The 22,643-nt window shown below is 39.5% G+C and overlaps 1 non-coding gene across 1 annotated transcript; it reads left to right on the top strand.

Annotated features, from left to right (window-relative positions):
* Nucleotides 1-962: 962 nt before the first annotated feature.
* On the top strand, nt 963-1,069 carry LOC124981487 (U6 spliceosomal RNA). Its single transcript, XR_007108010.1, has one exon. It is a non-coding gene; the product is annotated as a U6 spliceosomal RNA (small nuclear RNA).
* The last annotated feature ends 21,574 nt before the right edge of the window (nt 1,070-22,643 follow it).

Genomic DNA, 22,643 nt, shown 5'->3' with positions numbered 1-22,643 from the left:
TGGGTCCTGGATGGAATTTCTCAGTGAGTGGTTGGACAGTTAGTGTTTCCAGCACAGCCCAGTTCTGTCGGCCCCCTTGGCATCCACTTGGTTCTGTGACATCTGGGCACAGTTTGGGAGTTCGGATGGCTCCTCTGGGGCTCTGAAGCAATTAAAGTTGCAGCTTGTTCCTCTTTGTCATGAGGTCATTGGGTTTTGTGGGCTTTCTAGAGCCTTGGCAGCTGCTGGCTGAGCTCTGGAGAGCATCCTTCTTCAGATCCTCTGGGATGCCTCTGCCCATGGAGAGCCCTGCAAAGACAAGCACCCAGGCTGCTGACCCCTCAGGGTGCTGGAAGTCAGTGACAGTTTCACGGACCAGGCCAACTTCTGTGACTATATCTTCCCGGATCTCTCAGACCTTCCAGTCTTCCTCTTTCCTGGGGATGAGTCAGGCTTCTGAGGACAGTTTTGCGCCCTCAACAGGACCACCTGATTAACACTTCTTCTTTCCTCTTTTTCTCTGCTTCAGTTTCATCTATATCTTTCTGATCACAGCATTATTATTTGAGATCTGATCCTGCTCCTCAGACAGTGAGAGGGCTTTGAACCAAGAGAAGATAGGCTATGGTCATGAGAACTGGAAGGAGGCTTCCTTGGAGGAAAACAGGCCACATCTGTAATGTTCAGTGCTTGAAAAGTGCTCTTACTGTAGGTGCTTAGTCTTTAAGTGACTCTCCACATGTTAGCTGCTTACTACCTGCAAGGGAGAAAAAAAAACAAAGCAGTAGCTAGACAATGGAGATAATGCTCCATACCTTGACTGGGTAGTTAAAATTAACCTAATTTCTGCAGGATAGGTGATATCATGTGGCTTTAGATGGTATGCCCTGGATAGTACACTTATCACCTGGGCAGTTAATCACAAGGAAACATCAGAAAAACATCCGATGAAGAATATGCTAGTTAAACAAAAGCAGTGTGTTATGCTCACTTTGGCAGCAGATACACTAAAACTGGAATGATACAGAGAAGACTGGCATGGCCCTTGCACAAAGATGACCCACAAATCCAAAAAGAAAGGAATGTAATGGTGGGGGTGAGTGCAAGTGTGATCAACATCCTAAAAGCCAGTAAAGGAGGCAAAAGAGACATGACAACAAAGCACAATACCTGACCCAAGGCTGGATCCCATGCTGAGGCAGAGCAGTGCTTAACGGACATTAATAGGTCAATTAATGAAGCTGATATATGGAAGGTGGTTAGATAAAGTACTTTGCAAAATATTATGGTTATGTATTAGAATATTCCTATTCTCAGGAAATACTGAAATATTTCAGTGTAAAGGGCCATGAGGCATGTAACACACCATTCCGAAAAAAAATTACATTATATAAATAACAAACAGTAATATATATGAAAGAGAGGAGGAAGAGGCAAACAATAAAGCAAGCAGCAGAAAGCAATGATAAGATAGACACTCCTTGGACTTTATTAAAAAATACAGTTGTAGTTATCTAGTTTTCATATGTCCTTAGAGTGATGCAAAGGGGAAAGGACAATATGAGGCCATGTCTCTGTGGCACCACCCAGGCTTATCAAGTGTCATGAGCTGGGAGTATTTTGAACTCACCTGTGATTTCAAAGCAAATGTTCCATGTCAGCAACACACGCCTGTGGACCCTGGGCCTCCACAGGGGAAAGGCATCCCAACAGACCAAGCAGGGCTGAAGGAGGGACAGGAGTGAGACAGGGAAGCTTGACCTATGGCTCTGTTTTGCCCAACAGCAGGCCCAGGACAAGGGTTGTAGAGATGGCAAACCCCAGAAGCCTCCCCAGGCTGAGTTCAGTTCAGAAAACAAACACCACTCTGCTGTGAGGATGGACTCATCCACAAAAATACAGTTTGCCTGACTCCAAAACTCATTTTTTGAGCAAAACATCAAGCACAGCACAGAGGTTGAGCCTGTCTTCGGAGTCCGGTGGATCTGGTGTAAATCCTGCCTCTACCACAGCCAGGTCCCTGGGGCAAGTTCCCTGCCCCTGCCCCTGCCTCCTTCCCTGTCAAGGTGTCATGCCCAAAGGTCACACTGAGGACTGGGGAGGTGGTGCTTGATGAGTAAGGAGCTCAGGCCCAGTGAGAGCTCAGTACCAGCAGCTGCGAGTACAAGGATGTGCCCCCTCTTGTCTCTGTGGTGCAGGCAGATACCATTATAAAGGCTCCTGTCAGGGGATTGTGGAGCCAGAGACAGGGCTTCTGACCAAGAAAGGTGCCTCACTAGGAGAAAGCCTGGAGACCACTTAACCTGACAGCATTTGCCCTGCAGAGCTTCCGTGATCCACGGCCACAACTACAGCCTTGGTCCATTGTTCCATAAGGACACAGCGCATATGAATGCAAAATTTATTTGATCAAAGGGCTGGATGTGTTGGACATTTTTACCATAAAAGGCAAATCTCTGCTTTGAGAAATTACTAATTCCTTCTCTTAGGTTAAATTTTTTTGATCTCTAATAAATACTTTAAAAAGTTTAAAAAAAAAAAAACTCCTTTTAAATAATTAACACCCCTCTAAGAAATCTTGAATATTAGAAGAAACCAGTCTTTGGAGGGGGCAACACCCCTCTTCTGCAGTATGATCATTATCCAACCTGGCTCTATCAACTTTCCATCACTATAACAAAATATCTGAGATAAATCAAATTATAAGGAGAAAAGGTTTATTTTGGCTCACAGTTTCGGAAGTTCCAGTCCATGATGAGGCAGCATATCACAGCAAGAGCAGGCAATAGACCAGGATCTCACACTTCCCTTCAAGGACATAACTCCAGTGACCTAAGGACCTCCCACAAGACCCCACCTCCTAAATGTTCCACCTCCCAGCAGTGCCACCCCAGGGACCAAACCTTTAACACATAGGCCTTTGGGGGCACTTAACCAAACCTTAGCTATCACCCACCTTTTTGGAGCTGTACAATGGCTTCTCCACTGTAATTTCAGAGACACTTAACCCGAGCCACATGAGGATTCTGATTTGGACTCTACGTGCTCATTGCCTGGACACTATTTTCCCACTGGAGCTGGTTATGTTTCCAATATTCTCTTCCCTTCACCCTCTGTCTACTCCCAGCTCCTAGGAACCAGGCTGGCCCTCCTTCAGTACAGGGCACCAAGGATGCTTTCTCAACCAATTCTTTAATTTTGTAAAGAAAGGTCTTCTCACATGGTGACGCCATTCATTCATGATACAGACATTTGTTAATGTCTCACGGAATGCCAGATGTGTGTCCAGACTTCACAGTGTGAAGATGAATGAGCCACCATCCCTGCTCAATAGGATCTCAGCATCCAGCAAGACAGATGAACTGAGATCAGCAGGGCAGGGGGCAGGCACAGCTCAAAGGCCTGGACTGTCTCTCAGTGCACCTTCCATGCAAGAATCCCTTAGCAGCTTCCGGGCTCCAAACACCAGACCTGCCAATCTCTGGGTAGAAGGCATCTGCATTTTAACAATGATGTCAAATACCTCAAAGTAAAAAATTCACATATATGTGCATTTCTAAACAGTCAGTGGCACAGGCCCACTTGGGATCTATTTCTATGGGGTTTCAAGGAGCCCACAAGACTGAAGGTATTGGTGAAATGACAGAGGCTTAAGCTGGGCACAGCAGCACATGCCACCAGTAACTGGGGAGGCTGACACAAAAAGATTGCAAGTTCATGGTCAGTCTTGGTGACTCAGTAAGACCGTGTCTCAAAATGAAAATGGCTGCAGATGTAGCTCAGTGGTAGAGCACCCCTGGGTTCAATCCTCGGTACTGCAAACAAACAAACAAATAATAAAAATGGCAGACTCTATGACAATTCTTAAGAACTAGGAGACCTGGGACTTGGGGAACACAGAGAAAATGAAAAGGCTTCACCCACCTCAGCACTTTACCTGAGGTTAACTGGGGTACAGGACAGGAGGAAGTAGCAGAGACCATTCCAACTTGGGACAGAAGAGCAAATGTCTAGTAGATAACCTGAGACTAAGAGACCCACGCTGGCATCAGGACAGGAGCCTGGAAGAGGAAAGAAGCCAAGAGGTCAGTGTTTCCAATCCAGCATGTCTGTACATCTCCCTGGGGATCTCAGGATGCAATCGTGAAATTTATAGGCGCTGAGATGGTGAGCGGTCCACACCAAAGCTGTCAGTGTGTCAACGTGGTGAGGAATGTTCCCAAAGTGTCCAGCGCTGATGCTCCTGCAGTCTCCACACACGTGGAGCTCACCTGCAGCCTGGATCCTGAGGACTTTGTTGTGGGCCCAGAGCTGTGTGCATATACCTGGATGGCCCACTGGTCCTTCCAACACAGTAAGAGGGGTCCAAATGCTCAGAGGAGCAGAGGCCAGACATGAATTGGTTCCACTGCACTGGTTTCAACACTAGTCTCATCATAGACACTTGGATTCTGTTCCTGAGAGTTCACGTGATTACAATCAGATCATCCTACAGTTCTTTTGATAGTCAACTGGCCTCCAACGCCTTCCCTCCATGCTGCTTTCTTCCTGAGTCTGCTTGGGTTGTGGGAACTCACTTGTTTTAACCCACTGAATCCCACCTGTACCACTAACTCACTGTGTGACTCTGGGAACATTATTTACTTTAATTGAACCTCAGTTGCCTCATCTATTAAACCTGGATAATAATGTGTATATCACAGTATTGCTTAATAAATAACATCTCCTTTCTACTTCTGTTATTGAAGGTTATGAGGCCCAGGATTTGCCAGTTGGAAAAAAAATCACATTTATAACCATTTTGTTCATAAGTGCATATATTGATCTTGATTTGAACATTTAGTTAATGAAAAAGACTTCAGACACAGCAGGGATTCTCCATAGATATTTTTCTATGGGTGGTAGGTTTAAAAGTGTCTCTGGGCCTTTTGGAATGGATGGCAGACAATTAGCCTGCCTTTTGCCTGAGAAATCAGACTAATTGCTGGCGAGGCTTGGCTAATGGGGTCTTTTGTGAACTCCCTCCTTAAATGAGAAATCTTTAACTTTTCACAAAAACTCAATCTCATTTGTGCTGCTGATTCCTAATATTTCTAAATAAAAACGCTTGGCCTCTGGGCTTTTGTAGTCAAATAACCCAAATCAAACCAAGCTGCTCTATCAGAGGAAAAATTTATTTTGTGTGCATCTACTGCAAGAAACTTTTAGAATCAGTTTGGAATCACCATCAAAAAAGAGAAGCTGCAGCCTGCAGCTTCTGGAGAAGTTTTCCTGGACCTCGGCTTGGGGTGGGATGCGGTGGGGTGCTACCCTATTTGAACTGAAATGGTTTTTTGAGATGTCCAAATGGTAAATACCAGCTTCTTTTATAGCTCACAGTCTGCAAGAAACAGGCTACTCCCTGCACCCCAAGTCAAATATCACACAGAGACAGGGTCAGGTTCTGTGTCTAAGGCAGAGCAGGCAAAAGCAAGGGAGGCAAGTTGCCTGTCCTGCCTCAGTTGCCTGTCCAGCAAGAGCCTGAGGAGGTAATGAGTTTGAGCAGGCAATCGTATGTTCTCTGTTCTCGGTGTTTCTGAAAAGAACCAGTGGAGCTGGTTAAATATGATAGAGGGGGAGCTCAGAGTCAGCTAGGAAGCAAGTCAGTGCCACTTAATATTACCAAGGCACCCAGCATTCCCAAGGTTCACTTCGACCCTGTATTAAGAGTTGTCTGGTTGGGTGAGGTGGCGCACACCTGTAATCCCAGTGGCGTGGGAGGCTAAGGCAGGAGGATCGCCAGTTCAAAGCCAGCCTCAGCAACAGTGAGGTGCTAAGCAACTCAGAGAGACCCTGTCTCTAAATAAAATACAAAATAGTGCTGGGGATGTGGCTCAGTGGTCAAGTACCCCTGAGTTCAATCCCTGGTACCAAAAAAAAGTAGCTGCTCCAGAGTAGCTTAGCATAGTGAGTCCCCAATCTGTCCTGATTGTGGAATCTAAATAAATAAATAAATAATTCTTTCTGGCTTAATAAAGGTAACTTTTTTTTTTCTTTAAAAGATATTTGGTTACTCAGCCATAAAGAATAATAAAATTATGGCATTTGCAGGCAAATGGATGAAATTGGAGAATATCATGCTAAGTGAGACAAGCCAATCTCAAAAAACTAAAGGACGAATGATCTCGCTGATAAGCGGATGATGACACATAATTGGGGGTGTGAGGGGGGCAAGAATGGAGAAAGGAGGGACTGTATAGAGGGAAAAGAGGGGTGGGAGAGGTGGGGGGAAGGGAAAAATAACAGAATGAATCAAACTACATTACCCTATGTAAATGTATGATTACACAAATGGTATGCCTTGACTCCATGTACAGAGAAACAACATGTATCCCATTTATTTACAATAAAAATAAATTTAAAAAAAGATATTTGGTAGAAAACTTCAAGAGATAAAGGAGGACAGGAATGATTCAAGACATAAGGACAATAAGATTGTAATGGGACTCTTTGGTAAAAAGAGGAGCCAGTAAATCCCAGTTCTTCTTCCTTTCCTCCATCTGGCCTAAAACATCCCGACCAAAAACCTCTTTTAAATTTCTTTTGCACTTCCACTCTTCCATGTACCTCCCTGTAGGATATAAACTTAGGCAGGGGCCTTCATCACCAATGAAAGACTGTATAGGCCATTAAAGGTTCATGCTCAGCAGAGAAAGAAAGCCTCTTCTTCTTCAAGGGTCATGGTTCTCAAACGATAGTACACAAGGACCACATCTACATTCCAGAAAGGAGTCATCCTTAGGACCTGGTCATCGGGAGTGCCCTGTTCCATCCTTCCACTCCAGGATTTGCTTCGTGAGCGCGCAGTGCCCATAGCAGCTGCTGCCTCTTTTTAACAATCACGAGGGAGTAAGATTCCAAGCCTCTCAAGCGAGGCCATTCCAGTGCTTAATTGCTCTTCAGTTAAGACGTTCTTCCTTACATTTAATCAATTCTCTCATTGCAAGACTCATCAACTTCTGCTCTGTTCTCTGTGGAGAAGGAAAAACAGCAAGTTAGTGTGCAATTTCAAGCCCTTCATTGAATCACAATGTCGGGGCCAAACGAGATTGTGGGTATTATCTGGCGCTACGCCTATAATCTACCCATGAGGATGCTTACCCACAGATGTGCATATATCCAGTGGGTTTTGGTTCCATTGCCTGCAAAACATACGAGGAAAGCTGTCCAGAAGGGAGTGAGCGTCCCTAGTCCCCTACACTGCACATTTTCTATTCTACTATGTTGCCTTAATTTGGAGTTAGTTGGGAGCATCCTCCTAGACCTCTCTGTTCCAGAATATACATATGAAATTCTTCATGATTCTTCTAAGAAAAAAATACTTCTATTACTGTAAGCATCTTAGTTACTTCATCAAGTAAAATTACAAGAGAGCTAACTAAATTTGAATTTCAAATAATAATAACTTCAAAAAAATCTGCAAATTGCCTAGTTAAATTTGAATTCCAGATAAACTAACAACTTTTTAGTAAATATGTCCTAAGAAATATTTGGGAAATAGTTATACTTAAAATTTGTGCCAGGCACAGTGGCACATACCTGTAATCCTAGCAGCTCAGAAGACCAAGGCAAGAGGATCTTGAGTTCAAAGCCAGCCTCAGCAATTTAGCAAGGCCCTAAGCAACTCAGTGAGACCCTGTTTCAAAATAAAATATATTTTAAAAAATGGCCTGGGGCTGGGGTTCAGTGGCTAAGCACCCCTGGGTTCAATTCTCAGTACAAAAAAAAAATTTTTTTTGGCTGTTGTTTATCTGATATTCAAATTTAACAGGTCATCCTTAATCTGGCTACCCTTTTTCCAAGTATTCTAGAAGTATATCAATTAAAACTTGATAGAGAACTTTTTTTAATTATTTAAATTTTTTTTATTTTTTACAGACTGCATATTGATTCATTGTACACAAATGGGGTACATCATTTCGTTTCTATGGTTGTGCATGATGTAGATTCATACCATTGGTATAATCATACATGTATATAGGGTAATGATGTCTGTCTCATTGTACCATTTTTCAATAGAGAACTCTTTACATTTGAAATTCCTGCTGCTAGAAAGTTCTTTCCCTGAATATCTGAGTGGATATCCCCTCACTTTGGGTCACTACTAAATATTTTGCTTATTATAGAAACCCCATTATTGCTTTTTAGCATCCTACTCGATGTACTTTATCTCAGCACTTATTATCTCCTGACAAACTATTTGTATAGTTTCTATTTCCTTCCTTAAAGTAGAATATAAACTCCATGACAGCAAACACCTAGTTTTCTTCATTGCTATATCCTTTGCATGCAGGTACAATATGCTCAGGTTCTAGTAATTCAATGGGATATTCCAAAGTACCCCCAAATTTAGTTGCTTGAATACTAATCATTTATTCTCTCCTACTCTTTGTAAGGTCAAGAATTCGGGAATGGCTTGTCTAGGTGTTTACACTGAGGGTCTCTCATGAGGTTTAATTCAGATGCCAGCTTCAGTTATGAATATCTGTAGACTTGTTTGGGGCCGAGGGACCTACTTTCAAGATGGCTCTCTCATCCCTCTTTGACGCTGAATATTGGTAGGAGGATTTAGTTTCTTTCCACGTCAGCCTCTTCACAGGACTGCCATGATGTTTGTGTGATGTAGTCTTCAAAGTCACACATTGTTACTTCCTCTATATTGTATTGATCATCTAGGCCAGCACTGAGTCAATGTGAGAAGAAACCTATATTAATTTTCTATTGCTGCAAAATAAATTACCAAAAAATCAGCACCTTAAAACTCTACAAGCTGCATGCATTGTTGCATGCCTGTAATCCCAGTGACTCCAGAGGCTGAGACAGAAAGATAGCAAGTTCAAGACCACCCTCCACAAGTTAGCAAGGCCCTAAGAAACTTAGTGAGACTCTGTCTCAATAAATTAATAAATAAGGCTGGGGATGTAGCTCAGTGGTAAAAAGTACCCCTGGGTTAAGCCCCCAAAGAGAAGAAAAGAAAAACTACCCAAATTTGTTATCTCATCATTCTGTATGTCAGAAGTCTAGGAGGATTCCAAGATCTCTGCTCAGGATCTCCCAAGGGTGAAAACAGAAACAAATATTCACAAACAAAAATCAAATACTGAAGTTGTAAACCTAAATCTAATATAATAGTAATGACATTAAATATAGTCTATGTATACAAGTTAAAAGATAGAGATTGTCAGAACAAAAAGAATTTAATGCCCCAACTATGTACTGTCTCAAAGAAACTCAATTTATATGTGATAATATAGGAAAGTTTAAGGTTAGAGGGTGGGGCAAAATATACCATACCCATATTTTAAAAAGCTTCGTGACTATACTACTAACAAAGTTTGATTTAAAAGCAAAGAAAATAGTATTCATTGTAGAGGTTTTTCACCTCTTTTGTTTGATTGATTCCCAAATATTTTATATTTTTGAGATTATTGTGAATGGGTAGTTTTCCTAATTTCTCTTTCAGAGGATTCATCACTAATGTACAGAAATGCATTTGATTTACAGGTGTTGATTTTATAACCTTCTACTTTGCTGAATTCGTTTATTAGTTCTAGAAGTTTTCTGGTGGAACTTTTTTGGATTCTCTAAATACAGAATCATGTCATCAGCAAATAATGATAATTTGAGTTCTTTTTTTCCTATTTGTATCCTTTTAATTTTTTTTCATCTCTAATTGCTCTAGTTTAGGACCTGACTGCCTTAACAAGACTCCTAAAGTGCAAGAAATAAAATCAGGAATCAACAAATGGGATGGATTCAAACTAAAAAATTTTCTCAGCAAAGGAAACAATAACATGAGGAGAGAGCCTATAGAATGGGAGAAAATATTTACCACACACACATCAGATAGGGCACTAATCTCCAGGATATATAAAGAACTCAAAAAACTTAACACCAAAAAAAAAAAAAAAAAAAATAACCTAGTCAATAAATGGGCTAAGGAACTGAGCAGATGCTTCACAGAAGAAGATATATAATCGATCAACAAATATATGAAAAAAATGTTCAATACTTCTAGGAATTAAAGAAACACAAAACACAAAACAAAATTACTCTAAGATATCATCTCACTCCAGTCAGAATGGCAATGATCAAGAATACAAGCAACAATAAATGTTGGTAAGGATGTAGGGGGAAAGGTACACTCACATATTGCTGGTGGTACTGCAAATTAATGCAACCACTCTGGAAAGTAGTATGGAGATTCCTTAGAAAACTTGGAATGGAACCACCATTTGACCCAGCTATCCCATGGTCTAACCCAAAAGACTTAAAATCTGCATACTACAGTGATGCAGTCACATCAATGCTTATAGCAGCTCAATTCACAATAACTAAGCTATGGAACCAGCCTAGGTGCCTTTCAGTAGATAAATGGATCAAGAAACTGTGACACATATACACAACAGACTATTACTCAGCCTTAAAGGAGAATAAAATTATGGCATTTGCAGGTAAATAGATGAAATTGGAGGATATGATGCTAAGGGAAAAAAGTCAATCCCCAAAACCAAAGGTCAAATGTTTTCTTTGATATGTGGGTGCTAATCCATAATGGGGGGAAGGAGGGATGAATGGAGGAACTTTGGATTGGGCAGAGAGGAGTGAGAGGAGGGAAGTGGGTAGGGTAGTGGGAAAAATGGTAGAATGAGATTGACATCATTAACCTAGGTACTTGCATGATTGCACAAATGGTACAGACTCTACATCATGTACAACAAGAGAAATCAATAGTTGTGCTCCATTCATGTACAATGAATTGAAATGCATTTTGCTGTCATGTATAACTAATTAGAACAAATAAAAATTTAAAAATATATTAAAGACATTCAAATAAGAAAAAAAAATAAAAACATTTTTAAAAAATTAGCAAAGAAAATGACCAGGTAATAAAGAGGACATTCTATAATGATACAGTGCTCATTTTACCAAGAAGACATAATGATCCTAAATGTGTATGCACTTAACAACAGAGTTGCACACATAAAGAAAAAAAATAACAAAACTGAAAGGAAAGATATATGACTTCACAATTTCCAGTTAAAGACTTAACACTCTGTCCAGTTATTGACAGAACTAGTACAAAGAAAATCAAAAAGGTTATAAGAAGAAACGAACAACACAATCAGCCAATAGCATCTAATTGAAAGTTTTGGAAACCTCTACCCATCAACAGAAATCTTTTATAGTACACATACAATACTCATGAAGATAGACCACATCCTGGATCATAAAATAAACTGAACAAATTTAAAATAATTGAAATTATACAATATATGGTCTCCAATTATCATGAAATTAAATAAGAAATATTTATCTATAAGAAAAAAAAGAAAAACTCCAAACATGAAATGCTTATATTAGAAAAGAAGAAAAATCTCAAAAACATTAATTAATTAAAGTAAAGAAGAAGAAAATCTCAAATCAATAATTTCATCTTCCTTAAGCAATCAGAAAAAGGACAGCAAGGTAAACCATACAGAAGAAGAAGGGAGTGGGGCACAATGACATTGAAAGCAGAAAAACAATAGGGAAAAATCAACAAAACCAAAAGGTAGTTCTTTAAAGATAATTGTAAAGTTGGCAAACACTTTGAAAGACTGAAAATAAAAAGGAGAAATGGCACAAGTTTCTATATCAAGGATGAAAGAGATGATACCAATAATATGCATTAATGGGATAATAAGTGTATCCTATGAACAACCGAATGCTCATAAACGAAAAAAAAAAAAAAGGTCAGGCACATTGGCACACATCTGTCATTCCAGTTCAGGAGGCTGAGGGAGGAGGATTGCAAGTTCAAAACCAGCCTCAGCAACTTAGCAAGGCCCTAGCAACTTGGTAAGATCCTGTCAAAAAAAAAAAAAAAAAATATATATATATATATATATATATTTATATATATAGGCTGGGGATGTAGCTCAATGGTAAAGCATCTCTGGATGCAATCCCCAGTCTCAAAAAAAAAAAAAAAAAAAAAGAAAAATGAACCAATTTCTCAAAAACATCAAGCTACTAAAACTCACTCTAAATGAAATAAATAACCTATGTAGTCCTGAAACTACCAAGTAAGATAATTTATAGTTTAAATTTTTCTGAAAAAGGAATTTGGAGGTCCAGATTGGTTCACTAGCAAATTTAACATTTAAAGAAGAAATAATATCAATTTTATACAGTGTCTCCCAGAAAGTTTTTCATTTTATGCAACCAACAATACTCTAATACCAAAACCTGACAAAGACAGTATATGAAAACAATAGACCAATATCTCTCAAAAACATAGATGCAAAACTATCCACAAAATTTTGGTTAATTTAATCCAGCATTATAAAAAATAAAAATAGACACCATCACCAAGTGGAGTTTCTCCTAGAAACATAAGACTGATTTCAATAATTAAAAACCAATCAATAGTATAAAGATAATATCAATTGATACAGAAAAAGAATTTGACAAAGTCAACATCTGTTCACCATTAAAACTCAGCAGATTAAAAAATAGCAAACAACTTCCTTAACTGGTTATTTTCCCCCTAAAATTAGAAGCAAGTGAAGAATCTGCTCTTGCCAATCTTAGTTAGTATACTGGACATTCTCTCCAACTCAGTAAGGCAAGAAAAAGTAATAAAAGCCCTGCAAATTAGAAAGGAATCAGAAAAATGTCCCTATTAACAGATGACATAGTTGTCTGCATGAAAGATGAAAAAAAACTACCCAAAACCTCCTAGAACTAATAGAGTCTGATAAGGTTTGATAAGGTTTTAAGATACCAAAGCAGGCTGGGGATATAGGTCACCTGGCAGAGTGCTTGCCCTGCAAGTACAAGGCCCTGGGTTCAAATCCCCAGCACCACAAAAAAAAAAAAAAAAAAAAAGATACCAAGCCAACTCACAAAATTATGGGATCTCAGGTATAAATTCAATTTTCAGCCTTAGATGGTTTCTGAATTCCTGTAGTCCTAAGGCATTTTAAAGTTCTAAAAGAAAGGTCAAAACAAAGGTAAGCTGTGGTGTTGAGAAAGCAGTACCGTCGCTGGCTTGGGGAGGCGAAAGGGGGGTGGCAGTCTGGGGTAGGTCATGGGGACTTCTGGTGTCGGCTAGGATCCTGCTTCTTGATTTGGGTGATGAGATGTTTATTTTGTGATAATTTATTAAACAATTACAAATCATATGCTTTTCTGAATATTTGTTACACATCAAAAATATTTTAAATAATAATAATAAACTCTAACAATAAAAAGTGCTATCATGTCTTGGAACATTTATGAAACTGAATTTTGAAATTATAATTCACATTTGGCATACACCTGTTAACATCAGCATAAAAATCTGAGAAATACATTGATTAACTTTACCTCATTTATGAATGTCATTAGTCCTTCATAAAATATTTGTTTGATAAAATTGGCTTTGGTGTCACCTATAATTTCCTTACTGTGACTATATTTCAGTGACAGTAACTGTTGTCACTGTGGCTAATATTGATAGTCCTTCTAAAGCATTATGGATGCTTTCATTTAGGGAGTGGTGGTCTTGGGGTCAGAGCGCTGGGATAATCTGCACAAGGTATGTCATTGGGTCTTGTCTGGTTTCTTTCAGCATCTGCAGTTCCTCTGTTTCCCTCCCTGGCCTCCCCTTGCCCCCAACATAGGTACCAAGGGAATGTCCTTGAGACTATCCTTAGATGCTAATGTATTCTTTAAAAAATTATGTAATTTTAATGTACTTAAGCTTTTAGTTTACATAAACGATTTATGTTAGTGATCTTATTTATTTTTCTTTTTTCAGTCCACATGTTTTTGAACAGTTACCTATCACTTTATGTGCATCTAGTTCATTATTTCAGACAGTGGCAGAGTTTACTCAGTTTGTATCTACTACTTTTCCTTTTGTGATAAATAACAAAAAAGACTGCAGAGTATAACTTCCTACCTGTCCCTTGCACAAAAAGTTTCTCTGGAAGAGCTCTGGGATAGTCTTGTCCTAAAGCATCAATGCTCAACACAGCCCCAAAGACACCATCCCAAATGCTGAAATCCAGAAAAAATCAAAATCCCTAAAAGTCTAAAATCCCCCAAATCACAATTTTTGAACAAGATTAATGTCCCAAGTGTTGAAATCCTAAAAGCTGAAATCCCCAAACCCACAATTTCCACTTTTATCAAAGCCAACATAAGAGAAGTAGAAAGCTAAATTCTGAGAAAATGTCACTCAATACCGCAATAATGAAAACTTCAGTTTAAAAATGCATCATTTGTCTGCTTCGGGATTCATTCCAGCTGGCAAAATTCCGGGAGCTTTTAATGAATTAAAGCTGCATTTGCCTGAAGCAGTAGTGAAGTTACTGACTGGTTCAAAAATAATTATGTGCACAGTAGGATAAGAAGACACTTACACAATGGTGTTGCTGCTTCATCATCAGTATTGTTTCTGCCAAATTTGTGGTCTGTATATGAGCGCAAGTGGAATGGAGTTCTGCATACCCTGAGCAACACAGAGCATCGCCCAGGAGATGGGAAAATTTAAGAGGGAACACTGACTTTGGTGTATATTGAGGCACAGAAGAATTTCAAAGAGTGGCACCAGGGAGAAACTGAATGTGAATGTATCCTCCAAGGGAGCCAAGCACTGCCTCCCCTGCCAAAATATTGTTGATGATTGTGAAAGTTGACAATCTTTTTGGTCCACCTCTGCAATTGCCCATTATCTATCTTTGTAACACACTTATGGGCAATAACATATACATGTCGAATTTTCTCTTTAATTTTCGTGGGTTATTTCTTTTTTAGTTTCCCCTCCCCTTCGATTGTCAGCATTATTTTTTTATAATTCACTGCTGAAAAATATGCTGTTTTTCAAATCACTCGCAATACTGTAGGTATAAATTGCATGAAGACTTACAGAGTTCTGATTCACTTGGTGTATTTTTTGTAAATTCTACTCCAGGGGCATAATTATTACAATGTTAACTTTGTGGGTAAGCATTGTGCACATAGGTAAAAATGTTGATGCTCCCTCAGTAAATGAAAAGGTGCCCTTTGTGTACATCTGCATTTGTGAAAGGTATTATTTCTCTAGATTTTGGCTCTATGGGTCACTGCATATGTAGTGGTGACCCATTATGCTTTTTATCACCCTTATCAAAAGACTTAGGTTGGCCAACAGGGTGTTTCAGATGACTGCAGTTACAAAGCTGGATGTGTATAACTAGCAGTGATGGTAATATGCATTTATACGTCACACTTTTTGACCTATGTTTTATGAATATGGTTCACCTGTTTATAAATGTTATACGTACATGACTGTCATTAACATACTGGCATGTTTATGTTTGCAAAAATCTGTATGTTATTGCCCATTTTATGTGTAAAGTAGCCTAGGAAGTGTTCTGTCATGCTTCTATATTTCTTAGATTAAAATGTAAATGCCTTTCAAATAATTTTTTAAATTCTTTTTTCCAAAATTATATTTTTAGGTTTTGATCTTTCAAGATATCAACATGTAGGACTATGACCTTCAATATTGTGTCTTTTGGGATTATGGCCCTAGCCCATAAAGCATATATAATTTATCTTTACTAGGTACAGCCAGAATGCTTTCTAGATCAATATTTCATTGTGCTTTTAGTCTGTTATTTCCCTGACCGTTAGAAGGTTAAGGATTTCTTTCATAGACATGGTAATTTGATAGATTTCTGGTTCTGTCAATTGTTTATATCCTTTGCACATTTTTCTGTGAGGGTTCCGGGTACTTTTTACTAATTTAAACAAGTCTCCCCAAAGCACAAAATATAAAGTACACAGTTGATAAACTTGACACAATATAACCACTTCTTTTCCATGAATGACACTATAAGCAAAATGCAAAGTAAACAAATAGATAACCAAATTGGGAAAGAAGATCCTGGATCAACTAAAGCATCAAGGGAGTTCCCATTCTACCTTATTTAATCCTTTCAATGGTGCAGAAGCCAAGACCATTGTATCACCATTTTACAGATGAGACCAGAGAGGCAAATGACTTACCAAAGGTCAAACTAGAAGATGGAGCCCAGGTTTAAACTGAGATTTATTTGATTTAAAATCTAAGCTCAAAATAACTACCCTTCATTTCCTTCAGCACACTGAGAACACCCATTCTTACCCACCTTCACTTGTATCTTTTGTTCCCTTTTGTCTTCTTCAAGGTCAATATTCCTTAATATCAGTCACCAATAAGTCATAGCTTATTTTATAGCCATTTATGGTTCATAATTGCTTTGCTAACTCCTTATCTTCTAACCTGTTTCTCCCCCAACCAGGCTTATTTGCTCAGTCTCTGGCCTCTTGCTCACTAAGAAACTCAACCTTCAATTTCTTTAGTCAGCTTGCTTGACCTCCCTGATCTATCAGGTACCACCACTGAGCAGGATATCATAGTGGCCACACCCCATATTTACTCTTCAATGGAGGAATTCCCCAGGTCTCTGTCTCTGCCCTCTCTCATATATCTCTGTATGATCTCATGGAAATCATCCCAGGCTTGTGTCTCTAGTTCCAGACAATTGACTACAAGGTTAGCAAGTCATTAGTATTGTGGGAAACAGACTGGTCAAGAAGCAGCAGTCAGCACTTGGAGGAGGAGAACTCCAAACTTTATTTTACGCTGGTAGGCCCAGAGGAAAACAAAAACTCCAAATTCTGAGCCCTGATCCACAGTTTCTCACAATAATTACCAGTTATTTGACATCATCTTAGACCCATCCTATCATCGGGGGTTTTCCTCTTTTTAAAAAAATTCCTAATCTATGTGGCTGAAGGCCTTGTGTAGGGTCTCTAACATAAAGCATGCTCACAGAACAGATAAGAAGAAAGAGACAGACATCTATTAAATTTCAGGAGGGAGTAGTCAGACTCTTAGGGCAGTTATTGACAATGCAAAAGGTAGAGCCCATGGTTAATTAGGCTTCTAAGAGAGGGAAGGGGAACTGACCCCTTCTAGTCTCTTACCATAACATTTTTCATTTGTGAAATTTCATTTCACAACCAGGTCAGGTTTTGCCCTCACAATTAGCACCCCAGACTGTCCCAAACTCAATTCTATCTTGCAGTGAAGATTTTCCTCCACCACACTTATTTAAGTCAGCTTTTTTGCTGCCGTGAGTCAAAGACCTGACAAGAACAATTTTAGAGGAGGAAAAGTTTATTTGGAGCTCACTCTTTCAGAGTCTCAGTCCACAGAGCTCCATTGCTGTGGGCCCTAGGTGAGGCAGAACATCACGGTTGAAGAGTGTAGCAGAGGAAAGGCACTCAGGACATGATAACCAGGAAACAGAGAAGAAAGACTTGAAAAACTTCAAGCTTGGTCAGAAAAGTGTGAGTAAAACTGTGGCTAAGGAAGGTGTGGTTGTTAAATAAATTACAGTCACTAAGGGAACTGCTAAGCACTTTACCCAGAAACAATAGGAAAGATGGCTTGAGGGTATCTCAGGAATTGGCAAGACCACACCCATCTCAGGCTCCAGGGTGTAAAAGTAAAAATTCCTTTGAACAGAGGTCAGTGGGACCCAAGAAGTTTTTTCACTGTGTTCAACCACCCAGGCACTCAGAGCCTGTTACAAGCCAGAGTCTCTCGAGGCTTGACTGTTAGAGATGGTAGCCAACCTTGACATCAACAAGTGGTGGTGGTTCCGTGGGACTGTAGGATGCTGAACCCATAGTGTAGAGTTGAGGTGAAATGACTGAGTTTTGAGAGCCTTTGCCTAATCAGTGCATTCATTCACTGATGGAGATGAACTGGGTGGTGACTGTAGGCAGGCATGGTATGGCTGGCGGAGATGGGTCATTGGGGGTGTACCTTTGGGTTTATATTCTGCCTGTGATGAGCAGAGCGCTCTCGCGCTCTCTCTCTCTCTCTCTCTCTCTCTCTCTCTCTCTCTCTCTCTCTCTCTCTCTTTCTCTCTTTCTCTCTCTGCTTTTGTCATGTCCTGAGCTGCTTTCCTCCTCCACAACCTTGACCTTGATGCTCTCTGCCTCATCTCAGACCCAGAGCCATGGACTGAGACCCTCTGAAACCATGAGTACCAAATAAACTTTTCCTCTTCTAAAATGGCTCCTGTCAAGTCTTTTGGTCACAGCAGCAAAAGAGCTGACTAAAACAGTGCTCCCTATTGTGGCAACCAGATTCACTCCCGGCTCATTCACACAGATCAGAAGCCTGAGTAGCCCTTCATTCCCTCATACTCCTCTCCTCCAGCATTAAATGAATTAGGGTCTTGAACACCTTCTTTTTACACTTCTCTAGTTTTCTCTCCACTTCCCTTGGATCCTAATTATTTCCCATATGGACTACTAAAATAATTAAATCCCTCTTCAAAGTGCTACAGAATTTTTTTCCTCAAAGCTCAAAAAGAACCTCATCCCCCTGCTCAGACTCCTGGGATGTCTAGTTGGTTAGAAGTCCTTTTTTGTGACATCTAACGGCCACCAGTGTGTGCTGTCTACCCAGCCTGCTTTGCTCCTGATCCTCCAGCAGCCCAGAGACTCCTTTTCCTTCTACCTGCTCAGTGAAATCTTATGCATTTTCCAAGGCCACTTTCAAAAGCCATCTTCTTGTTGAGCCTTGATGGCCCAACTGGAATTAATCTTTCTTGGCATTCCCATGGCACTTCACTTCAGCAACCAGTGTGAGTCCACCACGAGGACATGTCTAACTTTGCAACCTCCTTCGTCACTTCTCATAGAGCAAAATATTGAAGAAAGACAATAGGTTTTAGAGTAAAATGGGGGTTAAATTCCAACTCTCCTACTGACTATGTGACCTTGCATAATTAGTTGCTCTGGATCTAATTTCTTCATCCATAAAATTGGGGGAAATAATGTCTGCCCAATGGGATTGCTGTAAGAATCAAACAAGAGAATGTGGACAAAATACCAAGCACAATGTCTTTTTATTTGTAGTAGGCACCCAAAACACGATAGCTCAGTTCTCACTTTATATCATCACAAATATCTAAAGTGAAACTATGAACAGCAGGCTCTTAAAAACATTTCTTGGATTAAATTATAATATTGATGGGAGAAAATCATATCAATAGAGTCTAAGTGTATAGAGCTAGAGCCATGAGGTAGCCAGAAAGAAGAAATCAGGAGGGGAAAAAAATTAAAGAAAGGGAAGTTTGAACTGTAGGAGGCAGAACCCATAAACAAGGGCCCCTGGGAAGCCAGGTGAACTTCTTCTGGAACATTAGTAGTAACAACACATTGTGGCGGCAGTGGGTACAGGGGATTGAATTCAGGGGCACTCAACCACAGAGCCACATCCCCAGCCCTATTTTTTATTGTATTTAGAGACGGGTCTCACCAAGTTGCTTAGCACCTCGTCATCGCTGAGGTTAGCTTTGAACTCAAGATCCTCCTGCCTCAGCCTCCCGAGCTGCTGGGATTACAGGTGTGAGCTACCATGCCTGGCAGTAACAACACATTTAACCTCATCGTTGAGACATCTGTGCAAATTGTGCCAACATACTCAAAAGCTCTGCTCTCATATTTTGATCTTGTCAGAAGTACTAAGCAGTGGGTCATTCCACTCAATTCTCTTTATCCATCCATTTCACATTATTTGCAAAAGGAAAAATATTTTTACAACTGCTTTTCTTGATTGGGTAGATAATTAATTCATATGCTTACCCTTCCTCTTCCATCCATTCATGGTTTTGTTTTGTTTTTGTACTAGGGATTGAACCTATGGGCGCTTAACCACTAAGCCACATCCCCAGCCCTGTTTTATATTTTATTTAGAGACAGAGTCTCGCTGAGTTGTGTAGGACCTCACTAAGTTGCTGAGTCTGGCTTTGATCTTGTCATCCTCCTGCCTCAGCCTCCTGAGCCACTGGGATTATAGCCAAGCCCCACCTGGTCTGGCTCAATTCAGGGTATTGATCTTGATCTTACCCACATGACCTCTCTCCCTCTCTCCCTCCTCCTGTTCCCTCTAGGTGGAGATGGACACACACACACACACACACATGGGAAGTATATTTCAATGTTAGGATAAATATCTTTGTGTTGTAAAGACTAAGTATCAGTGAGCTTACAAAAGAGGGGTGGGAGATGCTAATGACAACTGCTACTTACCATGAAGCCTGGGTTTGGCTTATTTTCCTCTATAAAATCAAATCAGTATCCCTAAGCACCAGATAGAAGAAAAGACACAGAAGAACCAAAAATATACTTTTCCCAACAGATTTGAAAAAAATTTTACTATTCATATCATTTTATAAAGAAACGAAATTATGTATAATAAATTTTATTCTCAGTAGAGTTAGCAAGAGGCAATAATATCATAGATGAGAACCATAGACTTTTATTTCACAAATAATTAATTATGAATCCTGACTTAGTGGTGCACACCTACAGTCCTGCAGCTCCTTGGAAGGCTGAGGAGGGATGATTGCTTAAACCCAGGTGTTCCAGCCCAGCCTGGGCAACATAGTGAGACCCTCAAAAAAATTGAATGATTGAAAATCCAGAGAAAGTAACTACCTTGATGCAACTGTTTCTTTAAATAATCAAGAACATTTGGACAAATTGTTTGACCATGGTATCCATTTCAGGCAAGCATCCAATCTGTGTGGACCTGGATCTCCACAGTCCACGCCCCTTGGAAAAACAGAAGGGAAGGGCACTGATCTGAAGAAATGTAAAGGTCATTGAATAAATGTAATCTTAAGAAACCCAAATGTCATATAAGAGAAACTTGAAGGTAAAGTTATATAATTATAATTCTTTGAAAACCGCTATATGATAAAACTAGTTTTGATAACTTAGAAATTTTAACAGCAAAAGATTGGCAAATGAACTATAATCCATTTGAAAAGGAAACTAGCTAGAGTATAAGGGCCAATATAAACAATGAAATAGCATGAAAATAAAATATTTGACATCAGGTAAAATTCTCAAACATTTTAGGTCAAAAGTATTAATTTTCATTTCCTCTAATTTTTCATGTTATCTATAGTATTTGATTGATTTTCTATATTTTACCCACAACTGTCAAAATATTTTACTTAACTATGACATTTGTTCCTTTACATGTGAACTCTGTAATCCCTGGGTTATTTTTTTATTTTAATTATTTGTCTTCCTTAGAATACTTTTAAAACAGAAATATGGAGATAAACTGATTTCACATACATTTTTAAGTTGATGTTTATTTAAAATTTGTTACAGAGAAATTCTGTTAGAGAGAAAAACATTTATTTCAGTGAAAATGTCTAATTTAAAAGAAAACATAACATGTGAAAATATAATGAAAGTGATTGGATGGCCACAACAAAAACTTTCATTTATATAAATGGAGAAAAATCTAAAAACAGCAGTCACTGATTGACAGCAATCTTAAATTTGGCTGGGAAGATATTTTGAAGGTGACTTCCTTTGTGGGTCTGCAGTACTTCTTGCGTAGGTCCAGATTCTGCTCCTTGGAAGAGCTCCTTTGTCTATTGTTCTTTGTGGTCTGTGGCTCCAGGAACTGGGCATATGCTCCCTTTCCATTACTCTCTTTGTCCAACATCCACAGTGGGCATTTGAGAATCTGCCTCCTTACATAGTTTCTCTCTGTCCACTTCTTATTCATAAATGGTAGGTATTACAAAGTTGTTTTAAGTTCCAGAGGGGCACACACTTTCAACATCCAGATTCTTGGTTTCTTTAGCAATACAACTCTGAGAACCACAGTAGGCCTTTCCGTGCTACTGTACAACAGTTCTTTTTTAGACATTCTTTTAGATTTGCTCTATTTCATTGCTTCCTAGCTTTCATGACTAGCTTCTGTTTAGGTAAGTTGAATTTATTGGTACTTTGATGAAAGCTATACACTTTTATCCTCTTTTCCCTGAGTCATCTTTTTCTAGCTGAAAGGAGTCATCAATTCCATACCCTTAGTGGAAATTGACTCTAAGAACTTCCACAGACTTTCCAGAAGTTTTAAGAATGGGGTCTGAAGGATATGGAAAACAACAGGCCCTAGGGAGAAAAGAAGAAGAACAACTCCCAGGTAGAGAAGGAAAACAATGGGCTCTGGACTTTTATAATTTCCAGTATCTACAACTGCTCTCCTAACTGCCCACCAAAACATTTCTGCTATAACTCAGTCTCAGTGAACCCTATAAAACTCAGACCCCATGTAACCAGTTACCATTTTCCTCCTGAAAATGTGCCCTCCACTGTTTAATAAGTATCACTGATCTGTTGAGGTCTGTCTCCATTTCTTTTACTTTCTCTTTCATTTGCTTTCATTTGATGCCAAAACCCAGGTTGGGGGTTGGGGCTTTCTACCCCTCCCCATCCTAACAAATCTTTACTGTCTTTTCTCTTTTCTCATCTCCCTTCCATTGTTTTCCTTCTTTTTTCCTGATAGAAGGAACCCCTTCACACCCTTTGAGTCCACTTTGGCTAAACAGTGGCCAGTATAAGACCTGAAATCAACCCCACCCTTGGGCTGGGTTTTTGCTGCCTCATTGCTACATGGATGGAGCTGTATCCTGTCCTTTATTGGCTTTGAAGCCATCCTCCTTCTAATCCTCTCCTCTCCAATTCTTCCCTGCTCTTAGGCCTCCAGATCAGAGGCCCTCTTTTTGCCATTTTAT

This window comes from Sciurus carolinensis, chromosome 3, assembly GCF_902686445.1.
Source record: "Sciurus carolinensis chromosome 3, mSciCar1.2, whole genome shotgun sequence".
In the NCBI taxonomy this organism is placed as follows: Eukaryota; Metazoa; Chordata; class Mammalia; order Rodentia; family Sciuridae; genus Sciurus; species Sciurus carolinensis.
The sequence above is the reverse complement of the archived record's forward strand: the minus strand, read 5'-3'. Positions and strand labels throughout refer to the sequence as shown.